Here is a 27367-nt window from a genome sequence, read left to right as displayed (position 1 = left end):
TATAACTCCCTAACAAAAAAAAATGTTTCCAAAATTGTGCTGATGTAAAGTAGACATGTGGGAAATGTTATTTATTAACTATTTTTCATGACATATCTCTCTGATTTAAGGGCATAAAAATACAAAGTTTGAAAATTGCAAAATTTTAAAAATTTTCGCCATATTTCCGTTTTTTTCATAAATAATCGCAAGTAATATCGAAGAAATGTTACCACTAACATGAAGTACAATATGTCACGAAAAAACAATCTCAGAATCAGCGGGATCCGTTGAAGCGTTCCAGAGTTATAACCTCATAAAGTGACAGTGGTCAGAATTGCAAAAATTGGCTCGGTCATTAAGTACCAAATTGGCTCTGTCACTAAGGGGTTAATCAGAGCTTGAAGTTTATCACAATATTTTGCCTTGTGACATGGTCTCCACTAGGGTTGAGCGAAACGGGTCGAACATTTTCAAAAGTCGCCGACTTTTGACAAAGTCGGGTTTCATGAAACCCGATCCGACCCCTGTGCGGGGTCGGCCATGCGGTACGCGACTTTCGCGCCAAAGTCGCGTTTCAATGACGCGAAAAGCGCCATTTCTCAGCCAATGAAGGTAAACGCAGAGTGTGGGCAGCGTGATGACATAGGTCCTGGTCCCCACCATCTTAAAGAAGGGCATGGCAGTGATTGGCTTGCTGTTCGCGGCGTCACAGGGGCTATAAAGGGGCGTTCCCGCCGACCGCCATGTTACTGCTGCTGATCTGAGCCTAGGGAGAGGTTGCTGCCGCTTCGTTAGAAGCAGGGATAGCGTTAGGCAGGGTCCATTAACCACCAAACCGCTTGTGCTGTAGCGATTTCCACTGCCCAACACCACCTTCGGTGTGCAGGGACAGTGGAAGCTACATTTTTTTTTTTTCCCCCTCAGCGCTGTAGCTCATTGGGCTGCCCTAGAAGGCTCCCTGATAGCTGCATTGCTGTGTGTACGCCGCTGTGCAAACCAACTGCTTTTTTCAAAGCACAAATCCTCTTGTTCCTTCCGTTCTGCACAGCTATCTTGTTTGTTTGTCCACACTTTTTATTTAATTTGTGCATCAGTCCACTCCTTATTGCTGCCTGCCATACCTGGCTGAGATTACTGCAGGGAGATAGTAATTGAAGGACAGTTCCTTTTTTTTTTTTTTTTTTGTGGGAGATTAAGATTGGCATTTCTGCTAGAGTGCCATCCCTGTCTGTGTCATCTCTCACTCAGTGGGCCATAGAAAGCCTATTTATTTTTTTGCTTGATTTGGGTTCTAAAATCTACCTGAAAAAATCACTACATCAATCAGTGGGAGAAAAATATTGGCCTCAGGGCTTGTGTGCCACTCCTGACTCCTGTGTGCATCATCACTCACTCAGTGGGCCATAGAAAGCCTATTTATTTTTTTGCTTGATTTGGGTTCCAAAATCTACCTGAAAAAATCAATAAATCAATCAGTGGGAGATTAATATTGGCCTTTGGGCTTGTGTGCCAGTCTTGACTCCTGGGTGTGCCATCTCTCTCTCTCCAATTGTGGGCCATAGAAAGACTATTAATTTTTTTGCTTGATTTGGGTTCCAAAATCTACCTGAAAAAATCACTAAATCAATCAGTGGGAGATAAATATTGGCCTCTGGGCTTGTGTGCCACTCCTGACTCCTGTGTGCGTCCTCTCTCACTCAGTGGGCCCTAGAAAGCCTATTTTTTGTTTTATTTGTTTTCTAAATTCTCCCTGAAAAAATCATTTTATTTTATTTGGTTTCTAAATTATTCCTGAAAAAAAATCATTTTTTTTGTATTTTTTTTTTCTAAAGTCTCCCTGAAAAAAAAAAAAAAAAACAAATCAGTGGGAGATTAATATTGCCCTTTCTGCTTGTGTGCCAGTCTTGACTCCTGGGTGTGCCATCTCTCTCTCTCCAATTGTGGGCCATAGAAAGCCTATTAATTTTTTTGCTTGATTTGGGTTCCAAAATCTACCTGAAAAAATCACTTAATCAATCAGTGGGAGATAAATATTGGCCTCTGGGCTTGTGTGCCACTCCTGACTCCTGTGTGCGTCCTCTCTCACTCACTGGGCCCTAGAAAGCCTATTTTTTGTTTTATTTGCTTTCTAAATTCTCCCTGAAAAAATCATTTTATTTTATTTGGTTTCTAAATTATTCCTGAAAAAAATCATTTTTTTTTTTTTTCTAAAGTCTCCTTTTTTAAAAAAAAAAACACAAATCAGTGGGAGATTAATATTTACATTTGCGCTTCAGTGACAGTCCTGCGTGTGTGGCATCTCTCTCATTTGTTGCCACCAACAACAGAGTGTGTAACATTGTGCCTGATTTTCGTTGTGGTCTCACCCACCTGTAAAGGGGTAGCTAAATCATACTGAAGTTATAGCTCACCGTGTAAGTTGTGTGACTGCAACAAATACCGTTAGTTTGGTAACGTTTTTAAAACAATGAGGAAGTCTGGTGGAAGAGGTCGTGGCCGGGGGCGTTCATTGTCAGCTGGTAATGAGGGTAGTGGTAGTGGTGGAGCATCAGGTGGTCGTGGGAAAAAAAATATTGCACCTAAGTCTGGAGCTGTGGAGCCAGGTTCGTCGTCTGGCTACACGAGGCCTCGAACGCTCCCTTTTCTGGGAGTAGGAAAACTGCTTTTAAAGCCGGAGCAGCAAGAGCAAGTTTTGGCTTATCTTGCTGACTTAGCCTCTAGCTCTTTTGCCTCCTCTCGTGAAACTGGTAAAAGTAAAAGCAGCGCGTCGTTAGTGGATGTTCACGGTCAGGGACAAGTCGCTTCCTTGTCCTCTTCAGCAAAAACAACAACAGAGAAGAATGCAGCAGGCGACACAACGGGTTACTCCATGGAGCTCTTTACACATACCGTCCCTGGCTTAGAAAGTGAAGCAGTTAACAGTCCATGCCCATTACAAGTTGAATCTGACATGGAGTGCACTGATGCACAGCCACAGCCAGACTACTATGCTGGTCCTTTGACTCAGACCACAACATTGCCCTCGCAGGGTAATGATCAAGAATCAGACCCTGATGAGACTATGTTGCCCCATCACGAACGCTATACCACCGACCGACAAGGTGACACAGACGGAGTTGCACACGAGCTACAAGAAGAGGTAATAGATGACCCAGTTCTTGACCCCGATTGGCAGCCATTGGGGGAACAGGGTGCAGGCGGCAGCAGTTCTGAAGCGGAGGAGGAGGGGCCGCAGCAGGCATCAACATCGCAACAGGTTCCATCTGCCGGGTCCGTATCTTGCCCAAATCGCGTGGCAAAGTCAAAACCTGTTGGAGGACAGCGTGGCCATCCGGTTAAAGCTCAGTCTGCAATGCCTGAAAAGGTATCCGATGCTAGAAAGAGTGCAGTCTGGCATTTTTTTAAACAACATCCAATTGATCAGCGCAAAGTCATCTGTCAAAAATGTTCAACTACCTTAAGCAGAGGGCAGAATCTGAAAAGTCTCAATACAAGTTGCATGCATAGACATTTAACCACCATGCATTTGCAAGCTTGGACTAACTACCAAACGTCCCTTAAGGTTGTAGCACCCTCGGCCAATGAAGCTAGTCATCAACGCAACATCCCTTCCGGCAGTGTAGGGCCACCATTTTCTGCACCACCTGCAGTATCTGTGCAGGTTTCTTTGCCAGGCCAAAGAAGTCAGGGTCAGGGAATCACCAGTTTCATAGTAGGAAACACTGCATCTAGGGCACCGGCGGCAACAATACCATCTCCCACCGTCTCTCAGTCTGCCATGTCCACCGGCACCCCCGCTAGTTCCACGATCTCCAGCTCTCCAGTCCAGCTCACCCTACATGAGACTATGGTTAGAAAAAGGAAGTACTTAGCCTCGCATCCGCGTACACAGGGTTTGAACGCCCACATAGCTAGACTAATCTCGTTAGAGATGATGCCCTACCGGTTAGTTGAAAGCGAAGCTTTCAAAGCCCTGATGGACTACGCTGTACCACGCTACGAGCTACCCAGTCGACACTTTTTTCCCAGAAAAGCCATCCCAGCCCTCCACCAGCATGTTAAAGAGCGCATCGTCCATGCACTCAGACAATCTGTGAGCACAAAGGTGCACCTGACAACAGATGCATGGACCAGTAGGCATGGCCAGGGACGTTACGTGTCCATCACGGCACACTGGATAAATGTGGTGGATGCAGGGTCCACAGGGGACAGCAAGTTTGGGACAGTTCTGCCTAGCCCACGGTCTAGGAAACAGTTGGCTGTAGCCATTCGCACCCCCTCCTCCTCCTCCTCCTCGTCCTCCTGCAGAAGCGAGACCTCGTCCACAGACCGCAGTCGCACAACCACTCCATCCGCAGCTGCCACTGTTGCACACCAGGTCTCCCATTATGGGGCAGCTACTGGCAAACGTCAGCAGGCTGTATTGGCTATGAAGTGTTTGGGCGACAACAGACACACCGCTGAAGTTCTGTCCGAGTTCTTTCAGAAAGAAACGCAGTCGTGGCTGGGCACTGTAGATCTTGAGGCAGGCAAGGTAGTGAGTGATAACGGAAGGAATTTCATGGCTGCCATCTCCATTTCCCAACTGAAACACATTCCTTGCCTGGCTCACACCTTAAACCTGGTGGTGCAGTGCTTCCTGAAAAGTTATCCGGGGTTATCCGACCTGCTCCTCAAAGTGCGTGGACTTTGCTCACATATCCGCCGTTCGCCCGTACACTCCAGCCGTATGCAGACCTATCAGCGTTCTTTGAACCTTCCCCAGCATCGCCTAATCATAGACGTTGCAACAAGGTGGAACTCAACACTGCACATGCTTCAGAGACTGTGTGAACAGAGGCGGGCTGTTATGTTTTTGTGGGAGGATACACATACACGGGCAGGCAGTAGGATGGCAGACATGGAGTTGTCAGGTGTGCAGTGGTCGAAGACTCAAGACATGTGTCAAGTCCTTCAGTGTTTTGAGGAATGCACACGGCTGGTTAGTGCAGACAACGCCATAATAAGCATGAGCATCCCCCTAATGCGTCTGCTGATGCAAAGTTTGACGCACATAAAGGATCAGGCGTCTGCAGCTGAGGAAGAGGAAAGCCTTGATGACAGTCAGCCATTGTCTGGCCAGGGCAGTGTACAGGACGAGGTAGCGGGCGAAGAGGAGGAGGAGGACGAGGAGGATGATGGGGATGATTATATTTTTAATGAGGAAGCTTTTCCGGGGCCAGTGGAAATTGTTGGCGCGGCAAGGCCGGGTTCTGGTTTTTGGAGGGACACAAGTGACGTGGATTTGCCTGAAACTGCCCCTCAACCAAGCACAACCACAGATTTGAGAACTGGAACTTTGGCCCACATGGCGGATTATGCCTTACGTATCCTCAAAAGGGACACACGCATAACAAAAATGATGAACGATGACGATTACTGGTTGGCCTGCCTCCTTGATCCTCGCTATAAAGGCAAATTGCAAAATATAATGCCACATGAGAACTTGCAACTAATATTAGCAACCAAACAATCAACTCTTGTTGACCGTTTGCTTCTGGCATTCCCTGCACACAGCGCCCGTGATCGTTCTAACACGAGCTGCAGGGGCCAGCAGACCAGAGGTGTTAGAGGGGCAGAAATCAGAAGTGTCGTTGGCCAGAGGGGTTTTCTGACCAGGTTGTGGAGTGATTTTGCTATGACCGCAGACAGGACAGGTACTGCAGCATCAATTCAAAGTGACAGGAGACAACATTTGTCCAGTATGGTTACTAACTATTTTTCATCCCTTATCGACGTTCTCCCTCAACCGTCATTCCCATTTGATTACTGGGCATCAAAATTAGACACCTGGCCAGAATTGGCAGAATATGCATTGCAGGAGCTTGCTTGCCCGGCAGCTAGTGTCCTATCAGAAGGAGTATTCAGTGCTGCAGGTTCAATACTAACAGAAAAAAGGACTCGTCTGGCTACCCAAAATGTAGATGATCTAACCTTCATTAAAATGAACCACAACTGGATTTCGAAATCTTTTGCCCCACCTTGCCCGGCTGACACCTAGCTTTCCTATGTAAAGGTCTTGCCTGTGGACTATTCTGAACGACTTTTCCAATCTCGTAATTTGCAGCACCTGATTGTCCAGCATCCGACATGTTAACACCTCCCTAAATGGCCAAAGTCCCCACACGGGGCCGTGGTATCGCCACTTGGCGCCAGCACCCGTGAGAGTACTGTTTGTCTGAAGAGGTGGGTGTGCCCGCTTTTGGTCGACGGCACTGCCACTAGGTCCCTCATAGTACAATAAAGTGTCTGGCGGTGGTGGTGCGCACCCATCGTCAGACACACCGTTGTAATATGAGGGGCCCTGGGCCTGTACCGCCGGCCACAAGACAGTCCCCCCCCCCCCCAGGTCAAACAGTGCTCTACCACTTGCAAAATTTTCTCTCACAGCTCCACCAATGTTTAGTCTATGCGCTGACATCCTTCAATGCCTGGCACTGTCAATACCATTGTATTGACATTTTTCTTATGTTAGGCCTTCGAAGCCTGTCTGCGGTCACTCCTTCCACTAGGCCTCCACTGACCTGTCTACTGCTGCCCGTGTTCCCCTGGCACCAATTTTAAATTGCCTACAGCCAGCCCAATTTATTATGTTAGGGCTTCGAAGCCTGTCTGCGGTCCCTCCTTCCACTAGGCCTCCACTGACCTGTCTACTGCTGCCCGGGTTCCCCTGGAACCAATTTTAAATTGCCTACAGCCAGCCCAATTTATTATGTTAGGGCTTCGAAGCCTGTCTGCGGTCCCTCCTTCCACTAGGCCTCCACTGACCTGTCTACTGCTGCCAGGGTTCCCCTTGAACCAATTTTAAATTGCCTACAGCCAGCCCAATTTATTATGTTAGGGCTTCGAAGCCTGTCTGCGGTCCCTCCTTCCACTAGGCCTCCACTGACCTGTCTACTGCTGCCCGTGTTCCCCTGGAACCAATTTTAAATTGCCTACAGCCAGCCCAATTTATTATGTTAGGGCTTCGAAGCCTGTCTGCGGTCCCTCCTTCCACCAGGCCTCCACTGACCTGTATACTGCTGCCAGGGTTCCCCTGGAACCAATTTTAAATTGCCTACAGCCAGCCCAATTTATTATGTTAGGGCTTCGAAGCCTGTCTGCGGTCCCTCCTTCCACTAGGCCTCCACTGACCTGTCTACTGCTGCCCGGGTTCCCCTGGAACCAATTTTAAATTGCCTACAGCCAGCCCAATTTATTATGTTAGGGCTTCGAAGCCTGTCTGCGGTCCCTCCTTCCACTAGGCCTCCACTGACCTGTCTACTGCTGCCCGGGTTCCCCTGGAACCAATTTTAAATTGCCTACAGCCAGCCCAATTTATTATGTTAGGGCTTCGAAGCCTGTCTGCGGTCCCTCCTTCCACTAGGCCTCCACTGACCTGTCTACTGCTGCCCGGGTTCCCCTGGAACCAATTTTAAATTGCCTACAGCCAGCCCAATTTATTATGATAGGGCTTCGAAGCCTGTCTGCGGTCCCTCCTTCCACTAGGTCTCCACTGACCTGTCTACTGCTGCCAGGGTTCCCCTGGAACCAATTTTAAATTGCCTACAGCCAGCCCAATTTATTATGTTAGGGCTTCGAAGCCTGTCTGCGGTCCCTCCTTCCACTAGGCCTCCACTGACCTGTCTACTGCTGCCCGGGTTCCCCTGGAACCAATTTTAAATTGCCTACAGCCAGCCCAATTTATTATGTTAGGGCTTCGAAGCATGTCTGCGGTCCCTCCTTCCACTAGGCCTCCACTGACCTGTCTACTGCTGCCCGGGTTCCCCTGGAACCAATTTTAAATTGCCTACAGCCAGCCCAATTTATTATGTTAGGGCTTCGAAGCCTGTCTGCGGTCCCTCCTTCCACTAGGCCTCCACTGACCTGTCTACTGCCGCCCGTGTTCCCCTGGAACCAATTGTAAATTGCCTACAGCCAGGCCAATTTACTATGTTAGGGCTTCGAAGCCTGTCTGCGGTCTCTCCTTCCACTAGGCCTCCACTGACCTGTCTACTGCTGCCCGGGTTCCCCTGGAACCAATTTTAAATTGCCTACAGCCAGCCCAATTTATTATGTTAGGGCTTCGAAGCCTGTCTGCGGTCCCTCCTTCCACTAGGCCTCCACTGACCTGTCTACTGCCGCCCGTGTTCCCCTGGAACCAATTGTAAATTGCCTACAGCCAGGCCAATTTATTATGTTAGGGCTTCAAAGCCTGTCTGCGGTCCCTCCTTCCACTAGGCCTCCACTGACCTGTCTACTGCTGCCCGGGTTCCCCTGGAACCAATTTTAAATTGCCTACAGCCAGCCCAATTAATTATGTTAGGGCTTCGAAGCCTGTCTGCGGTCCCTCCTTCCACTAGGCCTCCACTGACCTGTCTACTGCTGCCAGGGTTCCCCTGGAACCAATTTTAAATTGCCTACAGCCAGCCCAATTTATTATGTTAGGGCTTCGAAGCCTGTCTGCGGTCCCTCCTTCCACTAGGCCTCCACTGACCTGTCTACTGCTGCCCGTGTACCCCTTGAACCAACATCAGAAAATATAAAAATAAGTATTTTGCTTATAAAAAAGAAAATACTGGAGAGATATCAAATGCAGACATTTTACCATTAAAAACAAACACATACAACAAAAATCTGGTACAGTACTAAAAATGGCCACCAGCTACAATAACTTTCTCCTGCAAGTAGTTAACTGAAAGTTTTTTTCAATTTAAAACACAGATATGGCATCCACCGAGTGTTGTCCTGTCGCGTCTTCTTTATATTATTGCCAAGAAGATGCAAAACAATGAAAATAATAAAATCATTATTTACCAAAAAAATAGAGTAAGTCAAAACCACATTGCAAATAAACATTCATTACAAATAAAGAAGCAGGGCGCGTCCGAGGGTGAGTATATACCTAATAAGAATATAATCACCCTCGGACGCGCCCTGCTTCTTTCCGACAGCCTTCCTTCCTAAGAATCAGCCCTTCCGTGGTGTAGAGAGAGGGTGTGTTACACTCCAAGGTGTTCCCCAGGTTGCCTTTCCTGAGCTTCGATCTTCATGCTCTCGTTTAGTAGTTGTCGTAAAGTAGGCTGCATTAGGCCTACAAAATGGGTATGGGGTGGAGAGAGATGGTGTGTTCCACTCCAAGGTGTTCCCCAGGTTGGCTTGCCATTGCTTCGGTCTTCCGACTCTCGTTTAGTAGTTGTAGAAAACTACACTGCATTAGGCCTACAAAATGGGTATCGGGTGGAGAGAGATGGTGTGTTACACTCCAAGGTGTTCCCCAGGTTGCCTTGCCATTGCTTCGGTCTTCCGACTCTCGTTTAGTAGTTGTAGAAAACTACACTGCATTAGGCCTACAAAATGGGTATCGGGTGGAGAGAGATGGTGTGTTACACTCCAAGGTGTTCCCCAGGTTGCCTTGCCATTGCTTCGGTCTTCCGACTCTCGTTTAGTAGTTGTAGAAAACTACACTGCATTAGGCCTACAAAATGGGTATCGGGTGGAGAGAGATGGTGTGTTACACTCCAAGGTGTTCCCCAGGTTGCCTTGCCATTGCTTCGGTCTTCCGACTCTCGTTTAGTAGTTGTAGAAAACTACACAGCATTAGGCCTACAAAATGGGTATGGGGTGGAGAGAGATGGTGTGTTACACTCCAAGGTGTTCTCCAGGTTGCCTTTCCTGAGCTTCTATCTTCAGGCTCTCGTTAAATTGTGGTTAAATGGAACAACTGCATTTGGCGTACTAGTTGGTTTGGGGCCTACTAACAGTGTCTGCCGCTCCTTGCTGTTCTCCTGGTTTCCTGTCCTGAAATTCCGTTTTCAGGCGCTCGTTAAGTAGTTGTTAATGTTAGACTGCATTTGGCCTACTAGTTGGGTTGGGGCCTACTATCGGTGTCTGCCACTCCTTGCTGTTCTCCTCCACTGAACAAAGCTGTGCCGCCTGTTTACTACGGTTGCCAATTTTGAACTGCATTTCGACTACTTACTGATTTGGGCCTACTCTCTGTGTCAGCCTCTCATTCCAGTTGTCCTCCACTGCAATGCCCCCTGGTTATTCCTGTGTTACCAATTTTGAACTGCATTTAGCCCACTTTATTATTTGGGCCTATATCTGTGTTTCCTCCTCATCCTGCCCATTGCCCAGCCAGTGATAGATGAGTCTGCTGGTACATTGACCCATAACGCAACATTCCCAGTGCACGCTACACAACAACATTGTGACCCTGCTGAAAGTCTGGTTGCTCTTCCCGCATACCATACCACCTTACACGGGGACAAAGAGGAAGGTGCAGATGAAAGTGCAGGTTCCTTCATCAGGTGGGGGAGGAATACTAGTTGGCGACGTCACTGGCACAGGGCCTCTCATAGTACGCAAAAGTGTTGCTGCCGGTGGGAGGCGCCCCCGCCGTGCAAACACACCGCTGTACTTTGAGGGGCCCTGTGCCAGTGCCAATGCCAACGAGTGGGCCCCCCCTGCTTGCTCAGGTTCACAGCACTTGCAAAGTTGAAATACTTACCTCTCCCTGCTCCACTGCCGTGACGTGGTCCAGATTTCCTGGGCCCACTAATTACTTGAACCAGCCCTACCCACCACAACTTTAGCCAAATGACCCCCAATTTCAAATGCCTTCCAATTATTATAAGGTAAATTACGCTTGACAAGCTTCATTAAGAAGAATGGATGGTTTTCACATTAAAATGGGCACTCTAGGTGTTTTCCTGGCCCCCACTCACTGCCGACTATGCTGCCCCATTGACTTGCATTGGGTTTCGTGTTTCGGTCGATCCCAACTTTACGTCATAATCGGCCGATTTCACTCGACCCGACTTTTGAGATAGTCGGGTTTCGCGAAACCCGGCTCGACTCTAAAAAGGTCAAGGTCGCTCAACTCTAGTCTCCACCATGCTGAAAGAAAGAGAAAAGTAAAAAGAGAACGAAAGGATCTGCAATCTTGAACCTAATTCTTATCAACAGGGAGGAAATTGTTGAAGCAGTAGGCTATGTGCACACGTTCAGGTTTTTTCGCGCTTTTTTCGCGGTAAAAACGCTATAAAAACTCATTAAAAACGCATACATTATGCATCCTATCATTTAGAATGCATTCTGCATGTTTTGTGCACATGATGCATTTTTTTCCGCAAAAAAAAAACGCATTGCGGTAAAAAAAGCAGCATGTTCATTAATTTTGCAGATTTTCTGCGTTTTTCTCGCTATTCTATGCATTTGGGAAAAAACGCACAAAAAACGCGTCAAAAACGCAAAAAAAAAAAAACCGCATGCCGATTTCTGCCAGAAATGTCCGTTTTTTTGTCAGGAAAATTTCTGCAAGAAATCCTGACGTGTGCACATAACCTAAAGGTGGCCGGGAATTTAGGAGGCAGCGATCATGCTTGCCCCGAATTATGGATTACAAGAGGAGGAACACCAGCGAGGACTCAGACTTTAAAGGGACACGGTCACCTGAATTTGGAGGGAACAATTTTCAGCCATGGAGGCAGGGTTTTGGGGTTTTTGATTCACCCTTTCCTTACCCGCTGGCTGCATGCTGGCTGCAATATTGGATTGAAGTTCATTCTCTGTCCTCCGTAGTACACGCCTGCACAAGGAAATCTTGCCTTGCGCAGGTGTGTACTATGGAGGACAGAGAATGAACTTCAATCCAATATTGCAGCCAGCATGCAGCCAGCGGGTAAGGAAAGAGTGAATCAAAAACCCCAAAACCCCGCCTCCATGGCTGAAGATTGTTCCCTCCAAATTCAGGTGACAATGTCCCTTTAAGGTTTAACTTCAGAAAGGCAGATTTTTATGGACTAAGAAAGAGTAGAAAAGTCCAATGGCTGGATGTTCTGAAGGACAGTAATGTCGAAGAAGGATGGCAGATTTTGCAAAATGAAATTCTCACTGCACAATAGGCAACAATCCCAAAAAGAAGGAAGAATTAGATGCAATTAAATAGACCAGGATGAATAAACACAGAACTTAAGCACTTGTTAAAAAGTTAACAAACAAATGTATATTAAATGGAAAGAGGGGAGAATATCTAAAGAAGAATATAATGCTGTCTGCAGGGAATGCAGGGCAAGAGTTAGAAGAGCTAAAGCGAGTAATGGAGTGAGGATTGCAAGAGAACTAAAGCAATAAAAAAGGATTTTTTTTGGGGGGGGGGGTATGTGGAAAGCAAACGAAAAGTCATAGATCCTATAGGATTTTTACATGACGAAAAGGGTGAAGTGGTCAAAAATGATGTTGAAAGGTTGAACATATTTTGCATCTGTGTTCTCTAAGAAAGCAATTGTAACATCAACTGATCTTCATGGTGCTATTGAAATAAAAGAATCCATCCTCTCTATGAACAGAGAGATGATAACGGAACACTTAGTTAATTTAAATGAATTTAAATCTCATGGTCCAGATGAATTACATCCTAGGCTACTGAAAGAGAGAGCAGAGGAAATTGCAGAACTACTAGCCAGAATTTCTGAAAAATCCTGGAGAACAAGGGAAGTCCCAGAAGATTGGAGAAGGGCAAATGTTGTACTCATCTTCAAAAAAGGAAAGAAGATGGAGCCAGGAAATTACAGGCCAGTCAGCCTTACTTATATATCAGGAAACATCTTTGAACAAATTAAAAAGCATGTAAGCACTTGGGCAAGAATACAGTAATTAACCAGAGCCAGCAAGGGTTTGTAGCAAACAAGTAATATCAGACTAATCTAATTTCCTTCTATGATGGAGTCACTGACTGGGTGTATCAGGGAAAGGTGGTAGATATAGTATATCTCAACTTCACTAATGCATTTAAAGAATCTCACACTATCCTTATTGAACAAATGACAAAGTATGAGATTGACAAGGCTACGGTTAGGTGGATTCATAACTGGCTAAGTGATCGTTCTCAAAGAGTAGTAATAAATGTTGCATATCCAATTGGATGTGTTTCAAGTGGGGTACCACAAGGCTCTGTTCTAGCCCCAGTGCTGTTCAACATTTTTATAAAATGACCTAGAATAGGGGACTGCAGGTAAACTAATCAAAAATTGCAGATGATGCATAGGTAGGAGGGATAGCTAACATTAGAGAAGACAGAGAAAGGATTCAGAAGGATCTAGAAAACCTGAAAGGGAATCGGTCACCTACTTTTTCGTATATAAGCTTCGGCCAACATCATCAGGGGCTTATCTACAGCATTCTGTAATGCTGTAGATAAGTCCCCAATGTAACCTGAAAAATAAGAAAAACAAGATAGATTATACTCACCAGGGAGGGCGGTCCGGTCCGATGGGCGTCACAGTCTGAGTCCGGCGCCTCCCATCTTCATGCGATGACGTCCTCTTCCTTGCTTCCTTTAGCAGCTCCTGCACAGGCGTACTTTATCTGCCCTGTTGAGGGCAGCGTAAAGTACTGCAGTGCGCAGCCGCTGGGCTTCTCGGACCTTTCCCGGCACCTGCGCACTGCAGTACTTTACGCTGCCCTCACCAGGGCAGATAAAGTACGCCTGCGCAGGAGCCGCGACAGGAAGCAAAGGAAGAGGACATCATCGCATGAAGATGGGAGGCGCCGGTCCTGGACCACACCGGACTGCCCCCCAAGGGGAGTATAATCTAACTTGTTTTTCTTCTTTCAGGTTACATCTGGGGCTTATCTGCAGCATTACAGAATGCTGTAGATAAGCCCCTGATGGCGGTGGCCGAAGCTTATATACGAAAAAGTAGGTGACAGATCCCCTTTAAACAATGGGCAGCGACTAATTGAATGGTATTTAACAGGGAGAAATGCAAGATTCTACATCTGGCAAAGAAAAACAAAAATTGCATGTACAGAATGGGAGGAATACAGGGGTTGGACAAAATAATGGAAACACCGAACATCATAATCTTCGAACATGTTATAAACATGCAAACCGTGACATATGGTAATGTTTTGCAGTTGATTATTTGTGTTATGTGATATGTGTATGTAATTTAACTGTTTGTTTTGCATAATTGTAAGAACATTGATGAGAACCTGATACCAATGGCAGACCTCTCGGGTTTTCAAAGAGGCCAAATTGTTGGTGCTCGTATGGCAGGCGCTAGTGTAACAGAAAGAGCCCGAATGCTTGGCGTGCCAAAGTAATGACTGCGTTTGAAAGAGAAGCAAAAACGTCCGCAGCAAAGCACAGGTCCGGCCGAAAGTCAAAGTTGACTGAGAGAGACCGTCGGACTCTAAAGCAAATTGTGAGAGAGGATCGCAAGACCACAGCTCCGCAAATCACTGCTGAGCTCAATGAACACCTACAGAACCCAGTTTCCATGAAAACTGTTCGTCGGGAGCTGCACCAATCTGGATTCCACGGAAGAGCTGCAATTAGAAAACCGCTGCTCTTAACGACAAATGTTTCCAAGCGTTTAGAGTGGTGTAGAAACTTCCAGAATTGGTCCCTCAAGCAGTGGAAACATGTGATATTCTCAGACGAATCATCGTTTACCCTATTTCCGATCTCCGGCCGAGTGTACGTTTGGAGACAGCCAAAAGAAGCATTCCATCCAGACTGCCTTCTCCCAACCGTAAAACAAGGCGGAGGGGAACGCCATCTTTCAGGATGATAATGCACCAATTCATAGAGCTAGAATCGTTAAAGCATGGCACGATGAACATTCTAATGAAGTTGAGCGTCTAATCTGGCCCCCACAATCCCCAGACCTCAACATTATTGAGCATTTATGGTCGATTTTAGAGATTCAAGTTAGACTGAAGGTTGTTTTAACTGCAGAATGGGCTATAATTCCTTTGGAAACAATTCACACCTTGTATGAATCCATACCTCAGAGAATTGAGACTGTGATCGCCGCAAAAGGTGGCCCTACACCATATTTAACTTTTGTTGATGTTTCCAGGTGTTTCCATTATTTTGTCCAACCTCTGTAGAACTAAGCAACAGCACATGTGAAAAAGATTTGGGTATACTAATAGATCACAGACTGCACATGAGTCAATAGTATGATGCAGCAGCAAAAGAAAGGCAAACAGTTCTAGGATGTATTAAGAGAGGCATAAAGTCTAGATTACGTAAAGTAATTATCCCCCTCTACTATTCCTTGGTCAGGCCTCATCTTGAATACGGTGTCCAGTTCTTGGTATCACATTTAAAAAAAGAAATGGACAGGGGCTGTCTGGCACTTTTCAGCCTGGGGGCAATCACAAGGCAGTGGCCCTCCAGTTGCTGTGCTTTTGCCCTGATTATCTCTGGCCGCTGCATTAAAGCAGCAGAGATAACAGGCTTTAAAAACAGGCTGGTACATAGATATGGTAACAGAACGGAGCTAGCTGCATATATATGGAAGCAGAACCAAGCTTGCTGCCTATGCTGCCTACATAGATACTGTAACAGTAGCAAGCCGACTACATAGACAGGAGACCGGAACCAAGATTGCTATGTTGACAACGAAACTGACTAGAGCTTATTACAGAGATATGGGAACAGAACCAAGCTTACTACAGAGATATGGTAGCAGAATCTAGCTTACCACAGATATATAGGAGCAGAACTGAGCTTACTACAGAGATATGTGAACAGAATGGAGCTAGCTGTATATATATATATGGAAGCAGAACCAAGCTTGCTGCCTACATAGATACTGTAACAGAAACAAGCTGATTATATAGACACGAGACCGGAACCAAGATTGCTATATAGACAACGAAACTGACTGGAGCTTACTACAGAGCTATGGGAGCAGAACCAAGATTCCTACAGAAATATAGGAGCAGAACTGAGCTTACCACAGAGATATAGGAGCAGAACTGAGCTTACTACAGAGATATGGGAACAGAACGGAGCTTACTACGGAGCTATGGAAGCAGAACCGAGCTTACTAGAGAAATATAGGAGAACTGAGCTTATTACAGAGATATGGGAACAGAACAGAGCTTACTAAAGAAATATGGGAGCAAAACCGAGCTTACCACAGATATATAGGAGCAGAACTGAGCTTACTACAGAGATATGGGAACAGAACGCAGCTTACTGCAGAGCTATGGAAGCAGAACCGAGTTTACTACATAAATATAGGAGCAGAACTGAACTTACTACAGAGATATGGGAGCAGAACCAAGCTTACCACAGATATATAGGAGCAGAACTGAGCTTACTACAGAGATATGGGAACAGAACGCAGCTTACTGCAGAGTTATGGAAGCAGAACCGAGTTTACTACATAAATATAGGAGCAGAACAACTTACTACAGAGATATGGGAGCAGAACCGAGCTTACTAAAGAGATATGGGAGCAGAACCGAGCTTACCACAGTGATATAGGAGCAGCACTGGGCTTCCTACAGAGATATGGGAACAGAACGGAGCTTGTTACAGAGCTATGGAAGCAGAACCGAGCTTATTACAGAAATATAGGAGCTGAACTGAGCTTACTACAGAGATATGGGAACATAATGGAGCTTACTATAGCGCTATGGGAGCAGAACCAAGCTTAAAACAGAGATATAGGAGCAAAACTGAGCTTACTACAGAGATATTGGAACAAAACGGAGCTTACTATAGCATTATGGGAGGAGAACCGAGCTTACTACAGAGATATGGGAGCAGAACCGAGCTTACTGCAGAGATATGGGGGCAGAACCGAACTTACTGCAGAGATAAGGGAGCAGAACAGAGCTTACTATGTCTACTACAAGATACAGAAACAGAACCAAGCTTACGGAATACATATGGTACCAGAATCTAGATTACTATATCGATACAGTACCAGAACCAAGGTTACTGCTTAGATATGATACCATAATTGAGCTTACTTACAAACATACATACAACTCCAGAAATACGGACATGTAAACGCACAGTAAGGCAGAGGCATTGCTAGGGTCCTCAAAGATCAAGGGCCCAAGCCCCAAAGTGCATGTCTCCCCATACAACCAACCTTTAGCCATTTAACCCCTTAGTGACAGAGCCAATTTGGTACTTAATGACCGAGCCAATTTTTACAATTCTGACCACTGTCACTTTATGAGGTTATAACTCTGGAACGCTTCAACGGATCCCGCTGATTCCGAGATTGTTTTTTCGTGACATATTGTACTTCATGTTAGTGGTAACATTTCTTCGATATTACTTGCGATTATTTATGAAAAAAAAACAGAAATATAGCAAAAAATTTTAAAATTTAGCAATTTTCAAACTTTGTATTTTTATGCCCTTAAATCAGAGAGATATGTCACGAAAAATAGTTAATAAATAACATTTCCCACATGTCTACTTTACATCAGCACAATTTTGGAAACAAAATTTTTTTTTGTTAGGGAGTTATAAGGGTTAAAAGTTGACTAGCAATTTCTCATTTTTACAACACCATTTTTTTTAGGGACCACATCACATTTGAAGTCATTTTGAGGGGTCTGTATGATAGAAAATAACGAAGTGTGACACCATTCTAAAAACTGCACCCCTCAAGGTTCTCAAAACCACATTCAAAAAGTTTATTAACCCTTTACGTGCTTCACAGGAAAAGAAACAATGTGGAAGGAAAAAATGAACATTTAACTTTTTTTTGCAAATACTAATTCAGAACCATTTTGTTTTTTCACATGTGTAAAAACAGAAATGTAACCATAAATTTTGTTACGCAATTTCTCCTGAACACGACAATACCCCATACGTGGGGGTAAACCACTTTTTGGGCGCACTGCAGAACTTGGAACTGAAGGAGCGCCGTTTGACTTTTTCAATGCAGAATTGGCTGGAATTGAGATCGGACGCCATTTCACGTTTAGAGAGCCCCTGATGTGCCTAAACAGTGGAAACTCCCCACAAGTGACACTATTTTGGAAACTATACCCCTTAAGGAACTTATCTAGATGTGTGGTGAGCACTTTGAACCCCCCAAGTGCTTCAAAGAAGTTTATAACGTAGAGCCGTGAAAATAAAAAATCGCATTTGTTTACACAAAAATTATCTTTTCGCCCACAGATTCTTATTTTTACAAGGGTAACAGGAGAAATTAGACCACAAAAGTTGTGCAATTTCTCCTGAGTACGTCAATATCCAATATGTGGGGGTAAACCACTGTTTGGGCGCACCGCAGAGCTTGGAAAAGAAGGAGTGCCGTTTTACTTTTTCAATGTAGAATTGGCTGGAATTGAGATCAGATGCCATGTCGCATTTGGAGAGCCCCTGATGTGCCTAAACAGTGGAAACCCCCCACAAGTGACCCCATTTTGGAAACTAGACCCCCCATGGAACTTATCTAGATGTGTGGTGAGAACTTTGAATGCCCAAGTGCTTCACAGAAGTTTATAATGCAGAGTCATGAAAATAAAAAATATTTCTTTTTTCCACAAAAAAGATTTTGTAGCCCCCAAGTTTTTATTTTCACAAGGGTAACAAGAGAAATTGGACCACTAAAGTTGTTGTCCAATTTGTCCTGAGTATGCTGGTACCCCATATGTGGGGGTAAACCACTGTTTGGGCGCACGGCAGAGCTCGTAAGGGAAGGAGCACCGTTTTGGAATGCAGACTTTGATAGAATGGTCTGTGGGCGTTATGTTGCGATTGCAGAGCCCCTGATGTACCTAAACAGTAGTAGCCCCCCACAAGTGACCCCATTTTGGAAACTAGACCCCCCAAGGAACTTATCTAGATGTGTGGTGAGAACTTTGAATGCCCAAGTGCTTCACAGAAGTTTAGAATGCAGAGTCGTGAAAATAAAAAATATTTTTTTTTCCACAAAAAAGATTTTGTAGCCCCCAAGTTTTTATTTTCACAAGGGTAACAGGAGAACTTGGACCACTAAAGTTGTTGTCCAATTTATCCCGAGTACGCTGACGCCCCATATGTGGGGGCAACCCACTGTTTGGGCGCACGGCAGAGCTCAGAAGGGAGGGAGCACCATTTGACTTTTTGAGCGCAAAATTGGCTGTCGTGTTTGGAGACCCCCTGATGTACCTAAACAGTGGAACCCCCCCAAATTCTAGCTCTAACCCTAACCACAACACACCCCTAACCCTAATCCCAACCCGATCCATAATCCTAATCACAATGCTAACGATAATCACAACCCTTACCCCAAAACAACCCTAATGTCAACCCTAACCCTAATCAAAACCCTAAATCCCACACACCCTTAATCTCAACCATAACCTCAAACCTAACCCTAATCCTAATACACCCCTAATCCCAACCCTAACCTTAACCCTAATCCCAAACCATAATCCCAACCCTAGCCCTAACTTTAGCCCCAACCCTAGCCCTAACTGTAGCCCCAACCCTAACCCTAAGGCTACTTTCACACTTGCGTCGTTTGGCATCCGTCGTTTTGGACAAGAAACGGATCCTGCAAATGTGCCCGCAGGATGCGTTTTTTGCCCATAGGCTTGTATTGCTGACGGATCGCGATGGATGGCCACACGTCGCGTCCGTCGTGCACTGGATCAGTTGTGTTTTGGCAGACCGTCGGCACAAAAAAAAAAGTTCAATGTAACGTTTTTTTTGTACGTCGCGTCCGCCATTTCCGACCGCACATGCGTGGCCGTAACTCCGCCCCCTCCTCCCCAGGACATAGATTGGGCAGCAGATGCGTTGAAAAACTACATCCGCTGCCCACGTTGTGCACAATTTTCACAACGTGCGTCGGTATGTCGGGCCGATGCATTGCGACGGCCCCGTACCAACGTAAGTGTGAAAGAAGCCTAACCCTAAATTTAGCCCCAACCCTAACCCTAAATTTAGCCCCAACCCTAACCCTAAATTTAGCCCTAACCCTAATTTTAGCCCCAACTGCTTTCTCCTGCCGGCCGGCAGATGGCGACAGATGGCGGGCGCACTGCGCATGCGCCCGCTATTTTGTTTCCCAAAGAAGACGCCGGCGGCCAGGAGAAGAAGCAGGAGGACCCAGGGACACTGGTGAGTATAATAGGGTCCCCAAATCCCCCTATTTCTCTGTCCTCTGATGTGCGATCACATCAGAGGACAGAGAATTACACATCGCTTTTTTTTTTTTTTTGCGGTCCCCGGTAAACAGTTAATTACCGGCGATCGCAAAACAGGGGTCAGTAAAACCAACGCCGATCATGTTCTTTGGGGTCTCGGCTACCCCAAAGATCCTCCCGGTGCCGGCCGGCACATTTTGCCGGAAAAAGATGGTGGCGCCCATCGGGAGCCACGAGGAGCACCGGGGGAGACAGGTGAGTATCGGGGGGCTATCTGGGACCCCTTTTCTCTGTCCTCTGATGTGCGTTCACATCGGAGGACAGAGAAATTAAAAGGGAAATCAGGTTTTAGGTTTATTTTGCGATCGCCGGTAAAAGGTTAATTACCGGCGATCGCAAAAGCGGGGTCGGTAAAAACCGACCCGAATCATGTTCTCTGGGGTCTCGGCTACCCCCAGCAGCCGAGACCCCGGAGAAAATCCGACTCTGGGGGTCGCTATTTACTTTTTCCACAGCGCCGTTAATTAACGGCGCTGTGGTTTAAGTACCCTTAACTGGCGCCGTTAAAAGGCGTATCGGCGGTCGTTAAGGGGTTAAAATAGTGTCTACTATATAATTGTCTAAGGGTCACATCCGTCTGTCTTTCTTTCTTTCACAGATATTCATTGGTTGCGGCCTCTGTCTGTCATGGAAATCAAAGTCGCTGATTGGGGCGGCAAAACAGCCACGACCAATCAGCGACTGGCACAGTACGGCAGAAAAATGGCCGCTCCTTACTCCCCGTAGTCAGTGCCTGCTCCTCACACAGGGTTAATGGCTGCGTTACACCGTGTTATGCCACGGTGTAACGCACTCCATTAACGCTGCTATTAACCCTGTGTGACCAACTTTTTACTATTGATGCTGTGTATGTAGCATCAATAGTGAAAAGATTTAATGTTAAAAATAATAATTAAAAAAAATCATTATATACTCACCGTTCGTCGGTCTCTCGGATCCACAACAGGCCTTTCCCGCTGCTCGCGACGTTCTGATGAACGCTCCATGCATTGCGATCTCGCGAGATGATGACGTGGCGGTCTCGCGAGACCACTACGTCATCATCTCGCGAGACCGCAAGGCACCGAGCGACCAATCAGCGACATTGGTGCGGGATTTAAATCCTGCTTCGCTGATTGGTCGCGCCCAGCCGACATTGGCGCGGGATTTAAATCCCACTTCACCGATTGGTCGTGCCCAATCAGAAACATTGCCACGCGGGATTTAAATCCCGCTTCGCAGATTGGTCGCGCACAGCCGACGCGCTCGACGAATCAGCGACATTGGCGCGGGATTTAAATCCCGCTTCGCTGATTGGTCGCGCCAAGCAGGCGATACATTGTCACCGCTCACACAGGGTTAATGCCAGCGGTAAGGGACCGCGTTATGCCGCGGGTAACGCACTACGTTACCGCTGCTCTTAACCCTGTGTGTCCCCAACTTTTTACTATTGATGCTGCCTATGCAGCATCAATAGTAAAAAGATGTAATGTTAAAAATAATACAAAAACAAAAAACCTGCTATTCTCACCTTCCGTAGTCCGCCGAGCCGCGCGCGGCTGCCGCCATCTTCCGTTCCCAGAGATGCATTGCGAAATTACCCAGAAGACTTAGCGGTCTCACGAGACCGCTAAGTCATCTGGGTAATTTCGCAATGCATCCTGGGAACGGAAGATGGCGGCAGCCGCGCTTATCGCCAGAGCTTCGCTAGATTGGATCCCGGCGGGTGAGTCTTTTTTTTTTTTTAACAGGGATATGGTGCCCACACTGCTATATACTGCGTGGGCTATTATATACCGCGTGGCTGCTATATACTACCTGGCCAGTGTTAGATACTATGCGGCCAGTGTTATGTACTGCGTGGGCTGTGCTATATATTACATGGCCAGTATTATATACTGCGTGGGCTGTGTTATATATTACGTGGCCTTTGTTATATAGTATATTGTCTGAGTTACTGTACATATATTATGTATATATTTATATATATATATATATATATATATATCATAACTCAAACTCATATATGACATTATATATATATATATATATATATATATATATATATATATAATTATACATATAGCCTCCAAATAGCCATGGATTATTACTATGTAGTGTGAGGGTGGAGTCACACACATGGGCATTATTACTAAGTAGAGGGAGCGGTGTCATGTCCATGGGCACCATTACTATGCAGGGGTGGAGTTGCACCCATGGGCACCATTATTATGCAAAGGGATCCCACTCATGGGCACCATTACTATGCAAGCACCCATGGGCACCATTACTGTGTAAGGAGGGTGGCACCATTACTGTGCAAGGAGGGTCCCACCCATTATGGGCACCATTGCTGTGCAAGCATCCATGGGCTCCATTACTGTGCAAGGGGGGGGGGGGGTAGCACCATTACTGTGCAAGGTGGGTCGCACCCATGGGCACCCTTACTGTGCAATGGGGGTGGAGTCGCACCAATGGGCACTATTACTATGCAAGGGGCACCATTACTATACAAGAGGGGTCCCACTCATGAGCACCATTACTGTGCAAGGGGGGTCCCACCCTTGGGCACAATTAATATGCAGGCGGGTCCCACCCATGGGCACCATTACTATGCAGGGGGGTCCCACCGATGGACATCATAACTATGCAGGAGGGCCCTACGCGTGGGCATTATGTGTAGGATGCACACAGTTGTATGCTAGCTGTGTAGAGCTCTAAGAGGAGCACTTACAGTCTGTTATATAGGGCAGGTGGCTAATCAGTACGGGATGTTTGGGAATATCAGTCAATTATCCATTTATGTGTGGGAACATTGTATATTATATGGTAATGCTTCCCTGAATAAAAAGCAAGCTCCTTATACACTGCTCAAAAAAATAAAGGGAACACTAAAATCCCACATGCTAGATATAACTGAATGACATATTCCAGTTGTAAATCTTTATTCATTACATAGTGGAATGTGTTGAGAACAATAAAACCTAAAAATGATCAACGTAAATCACAACCAATATCCTACGGAGGTCTGGAGTTGGAATGATGCTCAAAATCAAAGTGGAAAATGAAGTTACAGGCTGATCCAACTTCAGTGGAAATGACTCAAGACAATGACATGATGCTCACCAGTGTGTGTGGCCTCCACGTGCCTGTTTGACCTCCCTACAACGCCTGGGCATGCTCCTCATGAGGCGGCAGATGGTCTCATGAGGGATCTCCTCCCAGACCGGGACTAAAGCATCCGCCAACTCCTGGACAGTCGGTGGTGCAACATGACATTGGTGGATGGTGCAAGACATGATGACCCAGATGTATTCAATCGGATTCAGGTCTGGGAAACGGGTGCACCAGTCCATAGCTTCAATGCCTTCATCTTGCAGGAACTGCTGACACACTCCAGCCACATGAGGTCTGGCATAGTCCTGCATTAAGAGCTCATGGCCAACCGCACCAGCATATGGTCTCACAAGGGATCTGAGGATCTCATCTCGGTATCTAATGGCATTCAGGCTACCTCTGGCGAGCACATGGAGGGCTGTGCGGCCCTCTAAAGAAATGTCACCCCACACCATTACTGACCCACTGCCAAACCGTTCATGCTGAAGGATGTTGCAGGCAGGAGATCGTTCTCCACGGCGTCTCCAGACTCTGCCACATGTGCTCAGTGTGAACCTGCTTTTATCTGTGAAGAGCATAGGGCGCCAGTGGTAAATTTGCCAATCCTGGTGTTCTGTGGCAAATGCCAAGCAACCTGCACGGTGTTGGGCTGTGAGCACAACCCCCATCTGTGAACGTCAGACCATCCTCAAGGAGTCGGTTTCTAACCATTTGTGCAGACACATGCACATTTGTAAAAAAGGGGAGAAGCCAGCGCTGCTTATGGTCAGAACGCAACACAAAGTGCACATGCACATATTGAGTAAGTCTCAGTTTAAAGTGCAGTTTGAAATTAATATGTGCATATGCACTTCATGTATTGCGTGCTTGACCATAGGCAGCGCTGACTTCTTGGCTTTTTCTTTACATGTACATTTGTGAACTGCTGGAGGTCATTTTGCAGGGCTCTGGCAGTGATCCTCCTGTTCCTCCTTGCACAAAGGATGAAGTAGTGGTCCTGCTGTTGGGTTGTTGCCCTCCTACGGCCTCCTCCACGTCTCCTGGTGTACTGGCCTGTCTCCTGGTAGCGCCTCCAGCCTCTGGACACTACGCAGACACAGCAAACCTTCTTGCCATGGCTCGCATTGATGTGCCATTCTGGATGAGCTGCACTACCTGAGCCACTTGTGTGGGTTGTAGAGTCCGTCTCATGCTACCACGAATGTGAAAGCACAACCAATATTCAAAAGTGACCAAAACATCAGCCAGAAAGCATTGGTACCAAGATGTGGTCTGTGGTCCCCATCTGCAGAACCACTCCTTTACTGAGTCTGTTTTGATAATTGCCAATAATTTCCATTTGTTGTTTATTCCATTTGCACAACAGCATGTGAAGTTGATTGTCAAACAGTGTTGCTTCCTAAGTGGACAGTTTAATTTCACAGAAGATTGATTTACTTGGAGTTATATTCTGTTGTTTAAGTGTTCCCTTTATTTTTTTGAGCAGTATATTACCTATACCCATCTATGACACATAAGCTACTGCAGAGGACATAGTATTCTGACTACAAATATTCTTCACAACCACTAATTTCACCAAGCTGTGAAACGTGGAGTTCGGCCTCTGGGTACAGTGAAATCAGTGCCGACCGGCTTGACACTTCTCAACTGTTCTGAGCTGATTTCTAGGAACGTCAACTCTGAGGTGTTGGAAAAAAAAAGTGAAGGGATATAAGGAAAGAAAGAATAAATACTACAGATCCGAGCCCAGCTTAACCCATCAGTCTACCATGTGGAGAGATACGAACATTTTGCTTTTGCAAAAGTAAAACAAAAAAGTCACAGTCAGGTTAAAAGCAAGCCTGTATGTACAATAATGCTACTAACATGCAGATATAGGGTAATATGCAAGTTAACAGCATTCTGACACTGGGCTGGAGCAGAGAGCCCCTGGCTGGATGAAATGAGCTTTACCCTCCCCTCCCCAAAACATTCAGCATTCAGTCACTGCTCTGTGCATAGAGAGCAACCGTTGTAACCATGCTCCCGACCCTGAATGACAGACACTAATGCTGACCATGATGTCAGTCGGTGCTGGGGGCACGGTTAGTTAGAGCAGCCGCTCTCTTCACACAGAGCAGTGGCTGCGACCGCACCGCCCTTTATACACAGAGCAAGGGCTGAACCTGCGCCTGCACCGCCCTTTATACACAGAGCAGGGACTGGACATGCACCTGCACCGTCCATTATACACAGAGCGGTTACTGAACCTGCACCACCACCATTTATACACAGAGCAGGGACTGAACCTGTGCCGCCCTTTATACACAGAGCAGGGACTGAACCTGCACCGTCCATTATACACAGAGCGGTTACAGAACCTGCACCACCACCATTTATACACAGAGCAGGGACTGAACCTGCGCCGCCCTTTATACACAGAGCAGGGACTGAACCTGCGCCGCCCTTTATACACAGAGCAGGGACTGAACCTGCACCGTCCATTATACACAGAGCGGTTACTGAACCTGCACCACCACCATTTATACACAGAGCAGGGACTGAACCTGTGCCGCCCTTTATACACAGAGCAGGGACTGAACCTGCGCCGCCCTTTATACACAGAGCAGGGACTGAACCTGCACCGCCCTTTATACACAGAGCAGGGACTGAACCTGCACCGCCCCTCATACACAGAGCAGGAACTGAACCTGCACCGCCCTTTATACACAGAGCAGGGACTCAACCTGCACCGCCCTTTATACACAGAGCAGGGACTCAACCTGCACCGCCCCTTATACACAGAGCAGGGACTGAACCTGCACCGCCCTTTACACACAGAGCAGGGACTGAACTTGCACCGCCCTTTACACACAGAGCAGGGACTGAACCTGCACCGCCCTTCAAACACAAAGCAGGGACTGAACCTGCACCGCCCTTCATACACAGAGCAGGGACTGAACCTGCACCGCCCTTTATACACAGAGCAGAGACTGGACCTGCACCGCCCTTTATACACAGAGCAGGGACTGGACCTGCACCGCCCTTTATACACAGAGCAGGGACTGGACCTGCACCGCCCTTTATACACAGAGCAGGGACTGGACCTGCACCGCCCTTTATACACAGAGCAGAGACTGGACCTGCACCGCACTTTATACACAGAGCAGGGACTCAACCTGCACCGCCCCTTATCCACAGAGCAGGGACTGAACCTGCACCGCCCTTCATACACAGAGCAGGGACTGAACCTGCACCGCCCTTTATACACAGAGCAGAGACTGGACCTGCACCGCCCTTTATACACAGAGCAGGGACTGAACCTGTGCCGCCCTTTATACACAGAGCAGGGACTGAACCTGTGCCGCCCTTTATACACAGAGCAGGGACTGAACCTGCACCGTCCATTATACACAGAGCGGTTACAGAACCTGCACCACCACCATTTATACACAGAGCAGGGACTGAACCTGCGCCGCCCTTTATACACAGAGCAGAGACTGAACCTGCACCGCCCTTTATACACAGAGCAGAGACTGAACCTGCACCGCCCTTTATACACAGAGCAGGGACTGAACCTGCACCGCCCTTTATACACAGAGCAGAGACTGGACCTGCACCGCCCTTTATACACAGAGCAGGGACTGAACCTGTGCCGCCCTTTATACACAGAGCAGGGACTGAACCTGTGCCGCCCTTTATACACAGAGCAGGGACTGAACCTGCACCGTCCATTATACACAGAGCGGTTACAGAACCTGCACCACCACCATTTATACACAGAGCAGGGACTGAACCTGCGCCGCCCTTTATACACAGAGCAGAGACTGAACCTGCACCGCCCTTTATACACAGAGCAGAGACTGAACCTGCACCGCCCTTTATACACAGAGCAGGGACTGGACCTGCACCGCCCTTTATACACAGAGCAGGGACTGGACCTGCACCGCCCTTTATACACAGAGCAGGGACTGAACCTGCACCGCCCTTCATACACAGAGCAGGGACTGAACCTGCACCGCCCTTCATACACAGAGCAGGGACTCAACCTGCACCGCCCTTTACACACAGAGCAGGGACTGAACTTGCACCGCCCTTTATACACAGAGCAGAGACTGGACCTGCACCGCCCTTTATACACAGAGCAGGGACTGAACCTGCACCGCCCTTCATACACAGAGCAGGGACTGAACCTGCACCGCCCTTTATACACAGAGCAGAGACTGGACCTGCACCGCCCTTTATACACAGAGCAGGGACTGGACCTGCACCGCCCTTTATACACAGAGCAGGGACTGGACCTGCACCGCCCTTTATA

General features: G+C 46.9%; 1 protein-coding gene across 4 annotated transcripts in view; it reads right to left on the bottom strand.

Annotated features, from left to right (window-relative positions):
* The window catches only part of TCP11L1 (t-complex 11 like 1), a 142327-nt gene that overhangs the window by 102753 nt on the left and 12207 nt on the right, over positions 1-27367 (bottom strand). The window lies entirely within an intron of this gene.

Source organism: Ranitomeya imitator, chromosome 9 (genome assembly GCF_032444005.1).
Source record: "Ranitomeya imitator isolate aRanImi1 chromosome 9, aRanImi1.pri, whole genome shotgun sequence".
Taxonomy (NCBI): Eukaryota; Metazoa; Chordata; class Amphibia; order Anura; family Dendrobatidae; genus Ranitomeya; species Ranitomeya imitator.
Note: the sequence above shows the minus strand (reverse complement) of the source record. Positions and strands in the feature narration are given on the sequence as shown.